At 43.3% G+C, this 18,074-nt stretch overlaps 1 protein-coding gene and 1 non-coding gene across 2 annotated transcripts in view; one reads left to right on the top strand and one right to left on the bottom strand.

Moving 5' to 3' along the window:
* Positions 1–18,074, bottom strand: part of RASGEF1C (RasGEF domain family member 1C) — an 88,682-nt gene that overhangs the window by 64,824 nt on the left and 5,784 nt on the right. The window lies entirely within an intron of this gene.
* Positions 17,343–17,448, top strand: LOC128778407 (U6 spliceosomal RNA). Its single transcript, XR_008423998.1, has one exon. It is a non-coding gene; the product is annotated as a U6 spliceosomal RNA (small nuclear RNA).

Here is an 18,074-nt window from a genome sequence, read left to right on the forward strand (position 1 = left end):
GGACTGGGAGGAGGGTGTGTGGAGGGGGCCAGCTAGTGCCAAGGCCCAGAGGAGGGAGTAAGCCAGGAAGGGCAAGGTTACTATGGCTGCAGCAGGGTGATAGGGACCCTTGCATGGGGCACAGGATGGGGAGGAGGTAGGTTTGGTCAAGTGCTGCAGGATGGCCTGGAGGGTCTCTGATGGGTCTCTGACTGTTGGGAGAAGACCAGGTGGAGGGAGAGCCAGGAGTATGGAATGAGCTGGAATTGGGGTGGAGAGTAGGGGCTGCAATCTGCACAGATTGGGAAGGTGAGGCCCACAGGTTATGCTGATGTTCAGATGGCAGGGGCATTGCTGATGGGAAGGTCACTCAGCTACTTGGGTAACACTTGGCCACCGGGGTGACTTGATGAAGATGAGGGAGACTGTAGGGAGAAGAGATTGGAGGGGTGGGTGGGGAGAGATGGGCACCACAGCAGGAGGAGGTTGGGGGAGGGGGTCTTGGAGGCCTGGAGGGGGGTGGTGCAGGACGGAAAGGCTGATCAGTGGGTCCAGGGTACAGCCAGGGGCAGGGGACCACAAGGCACAGTGACCCCACAGGTGATGCCTGAGGCTTTGAGGACCCTCCCCAGACCCCCTGGTGGATGGCATGAAGGCAGAAGCTGGCCTGGATCAACTCCTTTGACCTTACACAGCAACTACTCAGGGACCCAATCCAGCGTTGGGGTGTGTGTGTAACCATCAGTAGCACCTCACCAGGCTGAACATGAGGGGAGCCCAGAAACAGAGCACTGACCAACAAAGTGTGAGCCCATTCTTCATACTACCTGGCCATCAGAGCAGTGCCAGAGCCTCTGAGAGGAATGTCTGCCAGCGGCGGAATGAGAAAAGCAGTTATAATTCAGGCTCTGCTTTCGTAGGAACGGATCTTTGCAAAAGAAAATGACACTTCCATGTGCCCAGAGAAAAAGCCCCAGTACGTTCAACGATGAGAGGTATCATCTCATTTAATGGGCTAGTGAGGGGTTTTAATTTCTCATTTACTCCTTTCTGCATTTCTGACTTCTTTGTGTTCCTTCAAAAAGAAAGGAGAGAGCCAACAGGTGGTGGGGGTGAAGTGTGGGGCCTCAGGTGGGCGGGAGCGCTGGTCACTCTGCAGGCGCCAGGTGGAGGCCACCTACTGGGGCTGCACCCATCTGCTGCTCTGGGAAAACCAGCCAATTCCACTAAAAGGCAACGGCCACTGGGTGGCTCAGTTGGTTAAGCGTCCAACTTCGGTTCAGGTCAGGATCTCACGGTTCGTGAGTTCAAGCCCTGTATCGGGCTCTGCACTGACATCACAGAGCCTGTTGGGATTCTCTCTCTCCCTAATTCTCTCCCTCTCTCTCTGTCCCTCCCCTGCTGTCTCTCTCTGTCTCTCAGAATAAATAAACTTACAAAATAAAAGGCAACAGTCTCCTCTCTCTCCAGGCTTGTATGAATTCGTGGAGGTAATAACATGCAGGCGCATGTAGGGCACATTCGTGTTTAACAAAAGGCAGGGATAACTGATTCCAAGTCATCTGTCAAAGCAGAGGCTGGCCTACGGGGTGGCCTGGCTGCTGCCTTCAGACACAATAGCTGCAGGGCCCCTCTCCTCTAAACCCAGAGCTGCCACCACTGACCAGAAGTAGTCGGAAGGCAACCTGCTATTTGGGGGTTCGGATGGGTGTGTGCAAGCACTTTACAGTTTGCAGAGTCCTTTAACAGTTGTCATCACCCCTGGGTCCTAGGTCCCTGCCTACAGTCTCAGGGAGCTAAATTCTGGCCCCAAGCCGCCCCTCAAGCAGGTTCCACACTGTCAGCGCAGAGCCCGGCATGGGGCTTGAACTCACGAACTTGAGATCATGATCTGAGCTGAAATCAAGAGTCAGACTCTTAAGTGACTGAGCCACCCAGGCTTCCCCTGCCCCCAATTAGTTTAAAAGAATCAGAAAAAGTAAAAGGAATAAAGAGTACATGAAACAACTAAAACACATAGCAAGATGATTTAAATCCAATAATATCAATGAATACACTAAATGTAAATGGTCTCCACAACTGGATTAATAACCAGAAATTTTCAGATTGAATAGGAAAGCAAGAACCACATAGATGCTGTCTACAAGAACCCCTCTTTATTAAAAAAAATTTTTTTAATGTTTATTCATTTTTGAGAGAGAGAGAGAGACAGAGCATGAGCGCGGAGGGGCAGAGAGAGAGGGAGACACAGAATCCAAAGCAGGCTCTAGGCTCTGGGCTGTCAGCAAAGATCCTGATGCAGGGATTGAACTCACGAGCTGTGAGATCATGACCTGAGCTGAAGTCAGACGTTTAACTGACTGAGCCACCCAGCACCCCTATAAGAACCCCTCTTTAAATATAAAGACACAAATAGGTTAAAAGTAAAAAGATGAGAAAAGGAAAGAAAGTTGGTATGTCCACATTATCATCAGACAAAACAGATTTCAGAGTAGAGGACATTATAATAGATAAAGAGGGCCATTTCATAATGGAAATTGCAGGTGAGATTTGAACACCACTTACTCATTAATGGACAGAACAAGTAAACAGAAAACCAGGAAGAATATTGACCATTCCAACATTACCAAGTAACTTAACCTGATTTATATTGATAGAACCCTTCACACAACAACAGCAGAATCCACATGCATATTTAACAAGACAGACCATATTCTGGGCCATAAAACAAATCTCAGTACATTTAAAAGGATTCAAGTCATAGAAAGTATGTTCTTTGGCTGTAGTGGAATTAAATTAGATACCATTAACAAACCTTTTGAGACTAAAAGATACGCTTCTAAATAACTTATTGGGGTAAAAGAAAAAATAATAACAGAATTTTAAAATATTTTGATCTGAATGAAGAAAGAAACACAACATGTCAAAGTATGTGGGATGCAGCTAATATGATACTTAGTGAAAATTTTACATATAAATGCCTATATTAGAAAAAAAAATAGGGGCACCTGGGTGGCTCAGTCAGTTGGGCATCTGACTTTGGCTCACGTCATGATGTCACAGCTTGTGAGTTCAAGTCCTGAGTAGGGCTCTGTGCTGACAGCTCAGAGCCTGGAGCCTGGTTGGGATTCTGTGCCTCCCTCTCTCTCTGCCCCTCCCCTGCTTGCACTCTGTCTCTCTCTCTCAAAAATAAATAAAGATTAAAAAAATAGATCTTAAATCATATACTCACATTGATGACCTCAGCTTCTACCTTCAGAAACTGGAAGAAGAACAAATGAAACACAAAGCAGAAGAAAGGAGATGATACTATTCAGAGCAGAAATCAATGGCGTATATGACAGAAACAACAATAGAGAAAAACAATGAAACAAAAAGCTGGTTTTCTGATAAGATTAACAAATTTAATAAACTTCTAGTCTGGCTAATAAGGAAAAAAGAGGGGATACACAAATTACCAATATCACAAATGGGAGAAAGATATTAATACAAGTCCTAAAGATATCAAAAGAATAATAAGGAAATGTCATGGACAACTTCATGCCAATCGATTGACAATTTAGGTGACGTGGAAAATTTTCTTGAAAGATACAAACTACTCAATTTCACCAAACAAGAAAAAAATGGAAATTGTAGTTAAAAACCTTCTCATCAGGAATAGGACAAGGATGCCTGCTTTTATCACTGCTACTCAATATTTTATTGGAAACTGGGCAAGAAAAAGAAATAAAAGGTATTATATTAAAAGGAAACAGTAAAACCATCTCTATTCACAGATGGCATGATCCCATATAGACAAAATCCCAAAGAACCCATAAAAAAGCTACCAGGGCTGATAAACAAATTCAGGAAAATTGTGGAGTACAAGATCAAGACACAAAAATCAGTCGTGTTTCTATACACAAGCAATTAACACGCTGAAAAGGAAATTAAGAGAACAATACCATTTTGCAATAGCATCCAAAAGAAGAAAATATCTGAGAAAAAATGTAGCCAAGAAAGTGAGAGGCTTGTATACTATAAACTACAAAATATTATTGAAAAGACATGAAAGAAAATCAGAATTAAAAAAAAAGACGTCTCATTTTCATGGATTAGAAAATTTAATGTCATAAAAATGGCAATACTACTCAATGCAATCTATATATACAACGCAATCCTTACCAAAATTCCAATGGCCTTTTTTTTTTTTTTTTTTGTTACAGAAATCCAAACCCATTCTAAAATTCATATGGAATTGCAAGGGGTCATGAAGAGACAAAAGAATCTTGAAATGAATAACAAAGTTGGAGGGCTCACAATCCTGATTTCAAAATTTACTACAAAGCTACCGAATGTACAGCAAGTGGAACTTCCACACATCACTAGTGGGAATGTATAATGATTCAAGCACTTTCAAAAGGAATTTGGCAGTTTCTTATAAAGTTAAACATAAACTTACCACATAGCTTAGCCATTCCACTTCAAGGTATTTATCCAAGAAAAATAAAAGCATATATCCACACAAAGACTTCATATAAATGTTCACAGCAGTATTATTTATAATAGTCCCACAACATGAACAACCCAAATGTCCATCAGCAGGTGAAACAGATACATGTACCAGTTTCTTATGGCTATGTAACAAGTGCCACAAATTTTGTTTACAATTACCATGAACTTAAATAAACACAAACTTATTATCTCCCAGTTTCTCTGGGTCAGGATTCTGGAACATTCTGGTTGGGTCCTCTGCTCAGGGACTCACCAGGCCGAAATCAGGTTTCAGCAGGGGCTGCCATCTTATCTGAGCATTGGGACCCTCTTCCAACCTCAATGAATTTAGTTGCTTGCACTTGTAGGACAGAGACCCTCAACTCTAAGATGCCACCCACTTTCTGATCACCATGATAGTTTGCTTCTTCAAAGCCAAGAGAAGAATCTCTCTCAGGCTTCAAAGCTGACTTTTGGGGGACTCAGTTCATCTTTTAGGGTTCACCTGATTTGGTCAGACCCACCTAGAATAATCTCCCTTTTTCAGTAACTCAAAGTCAACTGACAAATCGCCAGAAATTTCTTCATATTCAAAGGTCCTTCCTACACTCAAGGGGAGGGGATTATCTAATGTGTATCTATTGGGGTGGGGAGAACCCTGGGGGCCATCTTAGAATGTTGCCTACCACAGAAACAAATTGTGGTATATCCATGCAACGGGGATCTTGCTCAGCAATGACAGAGATGAAGCTTTCTTTAAAAATTTTTTGAATGTTAATTTTTGATTATTTTTGAGAGACAGAGAGAGAGACAGAGAGAGAGAGAGAGGGAGGGAGAGACAAAGCATGAGTGGAGGAGGGGAAGAGAGAGAGGGAGACACAGAACGTGAAGCAGGCTCTAGGCTCTGAGCTGTTAGCACAGAGCCTGACTCAGGGCTCGAACTCAGGAACCTTGAGATCATGACCTGAGTCGAAGTTGGACACTCAACCAACTGAGCCACCCAGGCGCCCCAGAAATGAAGCTTTCAATACACACAACAATTTAAAATGACCATGCTGAGTGAAAGTAGCTGGATAGATACATGGAACATTTTGTGGTGATGGTTTCATGAGTATTTACATATGTTTATATATGTTGTGAGTGTTTATTGTACAACTATACAGATGTTTAAAAAATAACTATAAAATCTGATATTTAATACAGTTATTAGAAAACATTTAAGTATGCTTTTCAACTTTTCTACCATTATTTTTATGAAATTTAAATTCAGGTCAATTATTTCTTAAAAAAATTTTTTTTAATGTTTATTTACTTTTGAGAGAGAGAGATGGAGCACAAGCAGGGGAGGGGCAGAGAGAGAGATACAGAATCTGAAGTAGGCTCCAGGCTCTGAGCTGTCAGCACAGAGCCAGATGCAGGGCTCAAACTCATGAACTGTGAGATCATGACCTGAGCCGAAGTTGGATGCTCAACCGACTGAGCCACCCAGGCACCCCCCAGTCAACTATTTTTGATGGAAACTTAACATTAAAACTGAGATGTGTGGTAAGCACTAAATGCACATCTGATTTTGAAGACAGTATGAAAAAGGCTATATCATTGTATTATATTGATCACAGGTTGGAATGGTAACATCTTGGAGATACTGGGTTACATAAAACAGGTTATTAATATTTTTAAAAACATGCTTATTTATTTTTTTGATAGAGAGTATGAGTGGGGGAGGGACAGAGAGAGAGGGAGACAGAGGATCTGAAGCAGGCTCCACGCTGACAGCAGTGAGCACGACGTGGGGCTCGAACTCATAAAATAGCGAGATCATGACCTGAGCCGAAGTTGACACTCAACCGACTGAGCCACCCAGGCGTCCCAAAATAGATTATTAATCTTAATTTCACCTTTTTTAATGCGGCCACAAGAAAATTTCACATGACTCACAGGACTCTGTGGTATTTCTACCGGACAGAGCTGGTCTAGATCAGAGTACTCGGTGAGGGCAAGTAGGGGGTTCACAAACAAGATCAACAACACCAGGAGACAGACAAATGCAGAAGAGGGGCCACTCTGCAGGACAAATGTCCCTGTTTCTCAAGGAAATCAGTGGATTAAAGACCAAAAAAAAAAAAAAAAAACCCAAACAAAGCAAAACAAAGAAACAAACAAAGTAGAGGAGAGGGAGAGAAGGACAATTCCAGAATAAAGGAGGCTTAAGAGTCAAAAGATCGGGGTGCCTGCCAGCTCAGTTGGTTAAGCGTCCAATTCTTAGTTTTGGCTCAGGTCACAATCTTGCAGTTTTGTGAGTTCGAGCCCCATGCAGGGCTCTGTGCTGACAGTGTGGAGCCTGCTTGGGACTCTTTCTCTCCCTTTCTCTCTGCTCCTCCCTCACTTGTGCTGTCTTTCTCTCTCTCAAATAAATAAATAAACTTAAAAAAATTTTTTTAAAGAAGTTAAAAAATCAAATGCAATGTGCAGAGCATGTCTCAGATCCTGGTTTGAACAACCCAAGTGTGAAAAGATATTTTTGAAGTCATTGAAGCATCTGATTATGGACTGGCTTTTAAACGATATTAAGAACTTGTTATTCATTCATTAGGTGTGTCAGTGGCGTGGTGCTTATACAAATACAAGCCCTCCACACCGGAGTCACGGCAGGGAAGGGGCAGGCTGGGCGCACACACGGAGGAAAATGAGCTGTGAGTTTAGCAGAGGAGCTGGGACACGGGTACGTGGTGGCGGGTCATGTTTGCCCTATTCTTTGCATGTTTAAGTTTTTGAAATTTTCCGTAAGAAAAAGTTAGAAGAGAAAAGAGGGGCGCCTGGGTGACTCAGTCAGTTGAGCATCCGACTTTGGCTTGGGTCATGATCTCATGGTTTGTGGGTTCAAGCCCCGCATCAGGCTCTGCACAGCTTGGAGCCTGGAGCCTGCTTTGGATTCTGTGTCTCCCTCCCTCTCTGCCCCTCCCTTACTAGTACTCTCTCTCTCTCTCTCTCTCTCTCTCTCTCTCTCTCAAAAATAAATAAAAAACATTTAAAAAAATTTTCTAAAAAGAAAGAAAAGAAAAGAGAGGCAAGCCTATGACTTTCTGCCTGAAAGTCCCATGAGACATGGGTGCTGTGTGACCTTGGGCTGCCCTCCCTGACTGAGCCAGGGACGAAGACGGCAGCAGGGACACAGGCGTCCTCATTAAGGTGAGTGGCAACACTGCTGATCAGTTTATTACACGCAATGTGCATCTGTCAACAACTCTGCTCCTGAAATTGGTTACAGCCAATAACCTAATTTGTCCCCCACCCCCTTTACACTTGCTGTTTGCAAAATATAAGGACATTTTCCCCAGCAAACATTTCAGAACTGCAACATGCAGACACTTAAAGCCCTTTTCATCATCCAAAGTGCTAATACAATTTGGCTGCGTTCATGCAAAAACATCTGTTTTCAATCCGCAGGCCACCGAGGGCCTGCAATTCACGCCCGGAGCAGCTGTCACACACTCTGTCACCTCAGTGTCTTTAACCCTTTCCACAATCCCCTTGCACACATTCACACAAACCACCAAGTGTGCAATGTTTGATTCTGAAGGGGCTTGTCAGAACAGCCCTAGTATCAGAACTGCTGAGCTGTGAAAGCCCCTGGCGTGGTCAGGACACAGTGCCCCTGGGTGACTGAAGGGCACCACCATTAAACTCGAAAGGACTAGGGAGTTCATTTCTCTGGGGATATGTCACAATAGTGCGGGCCTTCAATGCACAATTAACCTCTGAGGATCAGAGCCAGCCACCCCCCGCCCCCCACCCGCCCCCCCGCCGTCACCTGCCCAGGGTGGGTCTGGGTGTGTGACCCAGTCCAGAGCCCCAGCCCTTTTCTCCTGGCTCCTCTGCCTGCTTTTGTTGTGTTTGTGTATGCTGAGGGTTGACAAGGAAGCCAGGAAATGGCTTAAGAAGGTAAGAAGGCCCAGGAGTGCCTGGGTGGCTCTGTTGGTTGAGCATCTGACTTCAGCTCAGGTCATGATCTCACAGTTCGTGAGTTTGAGCCCCACATTGGGTTCTGTGCAGAGCCTGCTTCAGATCCCCTGTCCAGTCCCCACCCCTGTACTTCCCCAGCTCACGTTCTCTCTCTCTCCAAAATAAATAAACACTAAAACAAAAAGAAGGTAAGAAGGCCCAGAACCCTCCCATACACCCCATGCCACACCCCCAGGCTGTGTGCATGCAGGTAGTGACAGTGGTCTAGTGTCTGTCCTCAAGCTGCACACAGCCATACTGCCCAAGTCTCTGATACTGGGGGCCTGGACCCTTGCTCCTTCCTCCCCTCCTACCTGACCACCAACATTCTGCCTGGGCTCCTGGTTGACCCCCTCCAGAGCAGCCAGGGCATGGGCGCCCCCAGGGAGCCTCCCTTGAGTTGTCCCCACCTGCAGCCCTCCTTCACTGGGGTGTGAGCTCAGGGATGCCCTGGGCCTGCTGCAGAGGGGCGGGGGGCGTGTGGGGGCTGGTGACCTCGCGGTTGGATGAACTTAGTGGTCTGCCAAGGGCAAATGGTGTCCCATAGCACAGACCAACATGAGGAGTATGGGAAGAAAATATGAGAACTCCTTTTAATATTTTGCATTCACTGAAAGTGATTTTGTTACATGGGCGCCTAAGTGGCCCAGTTGGTTAGGTGTCCGACTCTTAGTTTTGGCTCAGGTCATCAACTCATGGTTCATGAGTTCAAGCCCCTAGTTGGGCTCCATGCTGATGGTGCAGAGCCTCCTTGGGATTCTGGGTCTCTGTGCCCCTCCCTCACTCATGCTCTCTGTCTCTCTCAAAATAAACTAAAAAAAAAAAAAGTGATTTTATTATGTAATGGTTGCTATGTAAAAAGATTACCTGTAACATATATGTTATGAAGCATGATAACAAGTTAGATGCCTAGAGGCCCTCCACCCAATCAGGCAGGGAAACATGATCAATCCCTCCATTTCGTCCACCTGGGCCATCCTCCCTACCCATCCCACTTCCATCATTCCCACTATCCGCAATTTTTAAAAAATTCATTAAGAATATTTTATCTAACTCATATAACTCAATAGCAAAAAGCACCCAAACAATACAATTAGAATGGATTAATTATGATTAATTAATGGTTAATGATCACTTACACTTTAACTTTAAAATCTGGGTTGAGGATCTGAATAGATACTTTTGCAAAGAAGACAGACAGATGGCTAACAGGCACACGAAAAGATGCTCAACATCACCCATCATCAGGGAAATGCAAATCAAAAGTACAATGAGATTAGGGTGCCTGGGTGGCTCAGTTGGTTAAGCATCTGACTTCGGCTCAGGTTATGATCTCATGTTTGTGGATTTGAGCCCCACGTCAGGTTCTGTGCTGACAGCTCAGAGCCTGGAGCCTGCTTCAGATTCTGTGTCTCCCTCTCTCTCTGCCCCTCCCTTCCTCGCACTCTGTCTCTCTCTCTGTCAAAAATAAATAAACATTAAAAAAATTAAAAAAAAAAAGTACAGTGAGATAGCAGCTCACACCTGTCAGAATGGCTAGTATCAAAAAGACAAGAAATGACAAGTGTTGGTGAGGATGTGGAGAAAAGGGAGCACTTGTGTGCACTGTTGGTGGGAATGCAAACTGGTGGAGGCACTCTGGAAAACAGGATGGAGGTTCCTCACAAAATGAAAAATAGAACCACCTTATGATCCAGTAATTACACTAGTGGGTATTTACCCAAAAGAAACAAAAGCACTAACTTGAAAAGATATCTGCGCCCCCATGTTTATTGTATCATTATTTACAATAGCCAAGATATGGAAACAAACTAAGTGCCCACTGATGGACGAATGGATAAAGACAATGTGGTATGCCACCGCTAACATATCCTCAGTGGTGAAAACCTGAGAGCTTTCCCCCTGAGGGCAGGAACAAGACAAGGCTGTCCACTCACCACTTTTATTCTACATAGTACTGGAAGTCCCCTCCACAGCAATAAGATAACAAAAAGAAATAAAAAGCATTGAAATTGGTAAGGAAGAAGTAAAACTGTCCCTATTTGCAGATGACATGATACCCTAAATAGAAAAGCCTAAAGACTCCACCAAAAAACTACTAAAACTGATAAATGAACTTAGCAAGTTTGCACCATAAAATCAATGTACAGAAACCCATTGCATTTATATACACTAATAATGAAGCAGCAGTAAGAGAAGTCAATAAAATAATCCCATTTATAATTGCACAAAAAATAATAAGATACCTAGGAATAAACTTAACCGAAGAGAAGAAAGATCTGTACTCTGAAAACTATACAGCACTGATAAAAGAAATTGAAGAAGACAAAAAGAAATGGAAAGACATTCCATGCTCACGATTGGAAGAACAAATATTGTTAAAATGTCTATACTACCTGAAGCAATCTACACATTTAAAGCCATCCCTATCAAAATACCACCAACGTTTTTCACAGAGCTAGAACAAACAATACTAAAATTTGTATGGAACCAGAAAAGACCCTGAATAGCCAATGTAATCTTGAAAAAGAAAAACAAAATGGGAGGTATCACAATCCCAGACTTCAAGTTATATTACAAAGCTGTAGCAATCAAAACAGTATGGTACTGACACAAAAACAGACACATAGGTTAATGGAACAGAATAGAAAGCCCAGAGATAACCCCACAATTATATGGTCAATTAATTTTTGACAAAGGAGGAAAGAATATGCAATGGGAAAAAGACAGTCTCTTCAACAAATTGTGTTGAGAAAACTGAGCAGCTACGTGCAAAAGAAAGAAAGTGGACCACTTTCTTACACCATACACAAAAATAAACTCAAAATGGATTAAAGATCTAAATTTGAGACCTAAAACCATAAAAATTGTAGAAGAGAACACAGGCAGTGACTTCTCTGACATCAGTTGTAGAACCTTCTAACTAGATATGTCTCCTGAGGTAAGGGAAACGAAAGCAAAAACAAACTCTTGGGACTACATCAAAATAAAAAGCTTCTGCACAGCAAAGAAAACAATCAACAAAACTAAAAGGCAAACATACTGAATGGGAGCCTGCTTGGGATTCTCTCTCTCCTTCTCCCCCCACTCTCTAAACATTAAATAAATAAACATTAAAAAAATTATAAATTAAATTCCTTTAACAGAAATAGATTTTCTATTTCTCCTTGTGTCAGTTTTGGGAAGTTACGTCTTTTAAGGCATTTGTCCCTTTTATCAAATGTACTGGTATAAAGTTCCTCATAAAAATCTGTTATCCTTCTAATGTCTGTGGGATTTGGGTAACTTGTGTGTTCTTCTAGGCAGTCTTGCTAAGACTTGATCAATTTTATTAATCTTTTCAAAGGGTTTTTTCTCTTTTGCTTTCTATTTTATTTATTTCCTTTCTTGTGAGGTAATGTTTAAAAAACAACGTGGCACACACTGCCTGATAGATAGTAAGCACTCAGACAGGCACTCCTGGCTGCTTAGCACATGTCTGTCCAGTGGTCAGATGGATGGACAGCTGGGTGGCTCAGCAGAGTGGAGGCCCCATGAAGACAGAAGGAGCAGGCAGGTCACACCACCTAAATGTAAACATCTGAATGTGAACAGCCCTGAATGCAAACATCTCAGAAATAAACACACAGACCAAGCTCTAAGGCTCGCATGGTCTGGATGACCCTGTGAGGTCCCCTTATGTCCCTGAACCTCTGTTTTCTCATCTTTTTTATTTTTTAACTTTATTTATTTTGAGAGAGTGGTGGGGAGGGGCACCGAGAGAAGGGGAGAGAAAGCAAGTTCCGTGCTGCCAGCGCAGAGCCCAACGTGGGGCTCAAACTCAGGAAACTGAAAGATCATGACCTGAGCTGAAATCAAGAGTCACCTAACTGACTGAGCCACCCAGGTGTCCCATTCATTTGTTTGTTTTTAAATCCAAACAGCATCCAAAAGCAACAGAGTTTGGCTAAATAATAATAATGAAAGGGTCACTTCTCTCTGATGCTTGGAGCACCCACACAGGGCCACCGTGTACCTGTGGCCTCAGGCACTTGTCACAGCAACCTCCGTCTGCTTCACGAAATGAGAGAACCGGGGTTCCCCGGGTGGCTCATTTGGTTGAGCATCGGACTCTTGATTTTGGCTCAGGTCATGATCTTGCAGTTGTGGCTTTGAGCCCTGCGTCGGGCTCTGTACTGACAGCTCGGAGCTCGGATTCTCTCTCCCTCTCTCTCTCTGCTCCTTCTCCACTTGCACTGGTTCTCTCAAAATAAATAAACTTAAAAATGAACAATATACTGACCAAATAAGTCAAGGAAATCTTTACTCTGCAGGGGGCAGTGTTTTGCTGGTTTCAAGAGGCTGCGCTCCTTCCCACTCTTGGTGAGATCTGTTTCGTGTAAAGCAGGAATTCACCAATTAGGATGATCCTGGTGCAGGATGGAAAGGCTGTTAACTGGCAATATTGGAGCCTGTGTTAGCTTTCTCCAAAAATAATAAAACTGAGCACTCCTTCCATCCCCAGTCATGGGCCTTTCACAGATTAGTCCATAAGACTCTCCCTGGCTGAGTTTACGTGGCTTGGGGTTTGGGGCATCCTTGATGGCCAGGTGGCAGTGGACTGGGTAGTAAGGCCTTCCAGAAGTCATGGAGACAGCGGCGTCTGGGTGGCTCAGTCAGTTAAGTGTCTGACTCTTGGTTTCATCTCCACTCATAATCTCTCTGTTTGTGAGTTTGAGCCCTGTGTTGGGCTCTGTGCTGACAGAACCTATGTGGGGTTCTCTCTCTCTCTGCTTCTCTCTGTCTGCTCCTCCCCCGCTTGCACCTCTTTCTCTCTCTCAAAATAAATAAATAAACTTAAAAAAAAAAAAGGAAGCAATGGAGATAGACATGACATGCATGAGAAGGCTCCTTTGGGAGCCCACAGAGCTCTGCTGGGCAAGGGAGCGCCAGGCCCCACTCTTGCTATTATTACTGAAAGTGACGCACACATGCTGGGTCTCCAGGAAGGGAAGGAAATGAACACAGAGTGGAGGCCTTCTCTGCACCAGACACTGCCATTATGAGCCCCATTTTGTGTCTGGAACGCAGGGTGATCCTGGGAGTGTAAGAGCAGTCCCCCAGCGAGGAAGCAAGGGGTTCAAAGCCTGGCCTTGGTGATGTGGGCATCTTCTGCTACCTCTGGTTCCTGGAGGAATCTTTGTGGGGTCTGCATGAAATGGTGAGCACCTTTCCCAAAAGAAGGAACCCGCTAAGGCAGAGCCTGGTGCATAGGCCAGGCAGCCTGCTGGGAGGGCACAGTGACAGGAAGGGGACCAGGAAGGAAGACAGGAGGGTGGGAAGGGAAACTGAGACCGGAGCCCAAGAGTACCACAGGACACCCCAGTAAAGCCTGCAGCCCCAAGGCCCTGGACTCTTCTCCCAACAGCCCCTCCCCACGTTGCTGCTGGCCCCTGTCCAGCCCCCAGGAGGGTACAGGATGGGCTGGCAGAATATGGGGTGGACTTCTCTTCCTAGGTATGCATCCTTGTCTGTAACTTTATTTTATTTATTTAAAAAATTTTTAAAAATATTTATTTATTTTTGAGAGAAAGAGAGACAGAGCCTAGCAGGGGAGGGGCAGAGACAGTGAGGGAGACACAGAATCCAAAGCAGGCTCCAGGCTCTGACCTGTCAGCACAGAATCTGACAGGGGCTCGAACCCACCAACTGTGAGATCATGATCTGAACTGAAGTTTAATGCTTAACCAACAGAGTCACCCAGGCGCCCTTATTTTATTTTATTTTATTTTATTTTATTTTATTTTATTTTATTTTATTTTATTTTATTTTAATTTAATTTAACTTAATTTAATTTAATTTTATTTTTTATACATGTTTATTTACTTATTTTGAGAGAGAAAGAGAGAGAGCATGAGTGGGGTAAGGGTAAGGGGACAGGGCGACAGAGAATCCCATGCAGGCTTCATTCTGTCAGTGCAGAGCCCAATGTGGGGCTTGATGTCACAACTACGAGATCATGACCTGAACTGAGATCAAGAGTCTGACACTTAACTGGCTGAGCCACCCACGAGCCCCCCTGTCTGTAATTTTAAAACAACTTCAACCCAAAACACTTTGCCTGAATCGAGTTTTGAGGAAAGAGTCCAAGAAATCCAGATTATGGGAGAAAACTGATGTGGAGCCTTCATGACACCAGGAAAGACAGACAAACAATATGGAGGGACTGTGGTAGATTAAAAGACTTTAATAAACATGACAAACAAGTGCAACGCTTGATCATTGATTGGATCCCAGATGTAAAAATAAGGCCCAAAAGGACATTACTGGGGCCACTGGGAAAAGTTGAATATGGGCTGTATAAGAGAAATGTTTTTGTGTTAATGTTTCTTGGGTGTGACACCCGACCTCAGGTTTTGTAGAACGTCCTTGTCCTAAGGAGATACTGAAACACTTACACTTAAATGGTTCAGCTAAAGTTATGAGGGCTGAGATAAAACACACACTGCCAGATGTTAATGAGGAATGGATTGAAGTGGGGTGTACACAATTCCATACGAAGTTTTCTGAATAAAAAGCTTGGGGACATCTCCAAGTCCCTGTAGATAATGGCAGCCACCTAAAGGCAAACTTCTCCATACAGACTGACCAAGACCACAAATAAAACCACCCACAATGGGGCCTAGAGCGTGACCAGGAGACAGGCTGCTGCCCACCTGTAGTTGGTGTGAGCGAGGTGAGAGACCCCACCTGCAGAGCCCGCTCCAGAGAACCGCTGGCATGGCAGGTCGGGCAGAGACCAGGTGGGAAAGAGGAGCAGGGAACTGGGGCCAAGAATTTAGACAAAATGACACCAGAAGGAGAAAGTCCCACTAGAGTGGGGCAGTTCTGAGAGCAGATGTGAGACCAGGTGAGAGGCAGCACTGGATTCTGGGGGGATTCAAAAGGGACAGAAAGCATGCAGGACCAGGGTTGGCTGTCTTGGAAAGGTCCTGCTTCTAGAGGATGTGGCTCAGAGGTGGAGGCCTTTAGAGGGTTGGGGGTAAATGGATAGGGTAAAAAAAAAAAGTAGTATGGGGAAATCAAAGGCCTATAGAAGCAAAAGTGAATGGTAAATTTGGCAGACACCAAACCATCCCACACCAGGTAAGATTCCAAGTAAAGGAGTCCTTAAACCAACAGAAGAGGGCACTCCTGAACTAAGAAATCTGATGTTACCCAAATCCCCAACGCTAGCCTATGATTGGTCTATTATTCCCACTACCTGCAAACATAAAGACATTTCTTTTTCTTTTTTAAGTTTATTTATTTATTTTGGGGTGGGGGGAGAGGCAGAGAGGGAGAGTGAGAATCTTAAGCAGGCTCCATGCTGTCAGCCTGGAGCCAGACACAGGGCTCAATTCCTCAAACCATGGGATTGTGACCTAAGCCAAAATCATTCATCAGACACTTAACCAACTAAGCCACCCAGGCTCCCCAAGACACTTCTATGTTAACGGAGTGTAACAAACAGTATCTATACAAAAGCAATATAAGGGGCTGACAATCATTCTCCCCACAAACTAATTTACATGGGAATAATGTAACACAGAATCCTGACTTGAATAGCCTTACGAAAGCGTCTAAGATGTGACAAAATACCTTACATATAAACTTGAAAACTCAAAACAGAAATGGACACACACAAAAAAGGTACACACAAAACTAGAATTCCCAAACTCAGGAGAGAAAATGAAAAACACAACATCATCTCAGAAATGAACACTAAACTAGACGCTCTTTTAGGGAGAATAGATTTGACTGAAATTTTAATAAAGTTCATTGAGGACATGAATGAAAACAACCATAAAACCAAAATTAAATAAAAACAGTAGCAAAGAGGATTATATAGAAAGTGATAGATACAGAAGATGGGCAAAAAAGATCTAGTGTATAGACATAGCATTGGAAGAAAAACAACATAATTAGCAGCATAATGATTTTCCAAGAAATCTTTCTGGAAATAAAAGCAGACTTGAATCTGCATAGTCAACTTCCCCCCACCCCTTGCCCAGTGCACTTGAGAAAATCGATACTGAATGGGCAACTCCAAGATATTTCTTAGTAAAATGATCAGACTTTAAAGGTAAAGAAAAAAACAATCTTCTGGAGCTCCAGGAAAAATGATCAAGTGACTCATAAAAGGAAGAAAAGTGTGTTTACATCAGACTTCTTGACAACTGCATGTAAGCAATACAACCCAGAGCAACGTTATAATGAATTCAAAGAAAGCAAGTGTGAGCTAGGATTTTATAACCAGCCAAACTATCCTTCAGGTATCAAGAGGACAGAAAACAATGTCAACATGAAATGAATCAGGGAACGTCATACTCATGAGTCCTTCTTGAAGAACCTGTCAGAAGCTACACTTTATCAAACCAAGGAATGACTAGGAAAACTAGTAAAAATAACTATCAGCAAACCAAATCTAACACCATTGTGCTGGATGGACTAAAGCACCTGCCATCCCTATCTCCTGGAGTTCACGCCCTGGAGTGTGGATGGAACCATTGACTTTTCTCTAACCAACAGAATATGGCAATAAGCTCTCGTCCTGCAACTAAAAAAAGGTGAGTGTTGCTGGCAACCACATAGGTAGAAGGGCAGATCCATTCCTACCTCAGCCTCTAGATGAGGATTAGTCCTGGCCAACACCAGTAAGAACCCAGCAAAGCCACACCTGGACCTCACATCCAGATGCCTAACACAATCATATTGAAACATAATATATCATGCCCAAGTGGCTTCCATTTCAGGAAGGCAAGGATGGCTTAATATTCATATTTAATAAATTTTGTGTCTTATTGTTTGCCTTATCCTCTCATCCTGGACCTGGTATCAGGAAATCCATTAGTATGATTAATCTTATCGTGCTTGCCTTGGCAGCACATATACTAAAGTTGGAACAATATAGAGAAGATTAGCATGGCCCCTGCACAAGAAGAGAGGTAAGTTTATGAAGACTTCTGTATTTAAAAAAAGGTGGGGGGCACCTGGGTGGCTCAGTCGGTTAAGCATCCGACTTCGGCTCAGGTCATGATCTTGCGATTCATGGGTTCGTTTGAGCTCTGCATTGGGCTCTGTGCTGACAGCTCAGAGTCTGGAGCCAGCTTCAGATTCTGTGTCTCCTTCTCTCTCTGCCCCTCCCCTGCTTGCATGCATTCTCTTTCTCTCTCAAAAATAAATAAAACATTAAAAAAATAAAAAAATAAAAATAAAAGATTCATCTTATTAACAGTGCTAAGAGAAATATCATATAATTATCTCCATATAGGTCTTCAATGAAAATCAATATTCATTCTTGATTTTAAGAAACCACCCAATAAAATAGGAATTAATGTGTACCCCCACATATACATACATACATCTCCCTATCTCTTTTCTAAAGTCAGTACCTCTCTCTCTCTCTCTCTTTTTTGACATGCAAGGCAGAATGTTATTCACTTTTGTGTTGAACAGTGTAAAAACCACAAAATCTGGATTGACTTTAGGTAACAATAATTTAAAAGATAGAAAGCCCCTATTACAGAAGTTTTTAAATTGACTATTTGACAATTTATACAATGAAGAAAACTAACACTAGAACAGGCTAGGGATCAACC

This window comes from Panthera pardus, unplaced genomic scaffold (assembly GCF_024362965.1).
Source record: "Panthera pardus isolate Hobbes unplaced genomic scaffold, ASM2436296v1 HiC_scaffold_2, whole genome shotgun sequence".
In the NCBI taxonomy this organism is placed as follows: domain Eukaryota; kingdom Metazoa; phylum Chordata; class Mammalia; order Carnivora; family Felidae; genus Panthera; species Panthera pardus.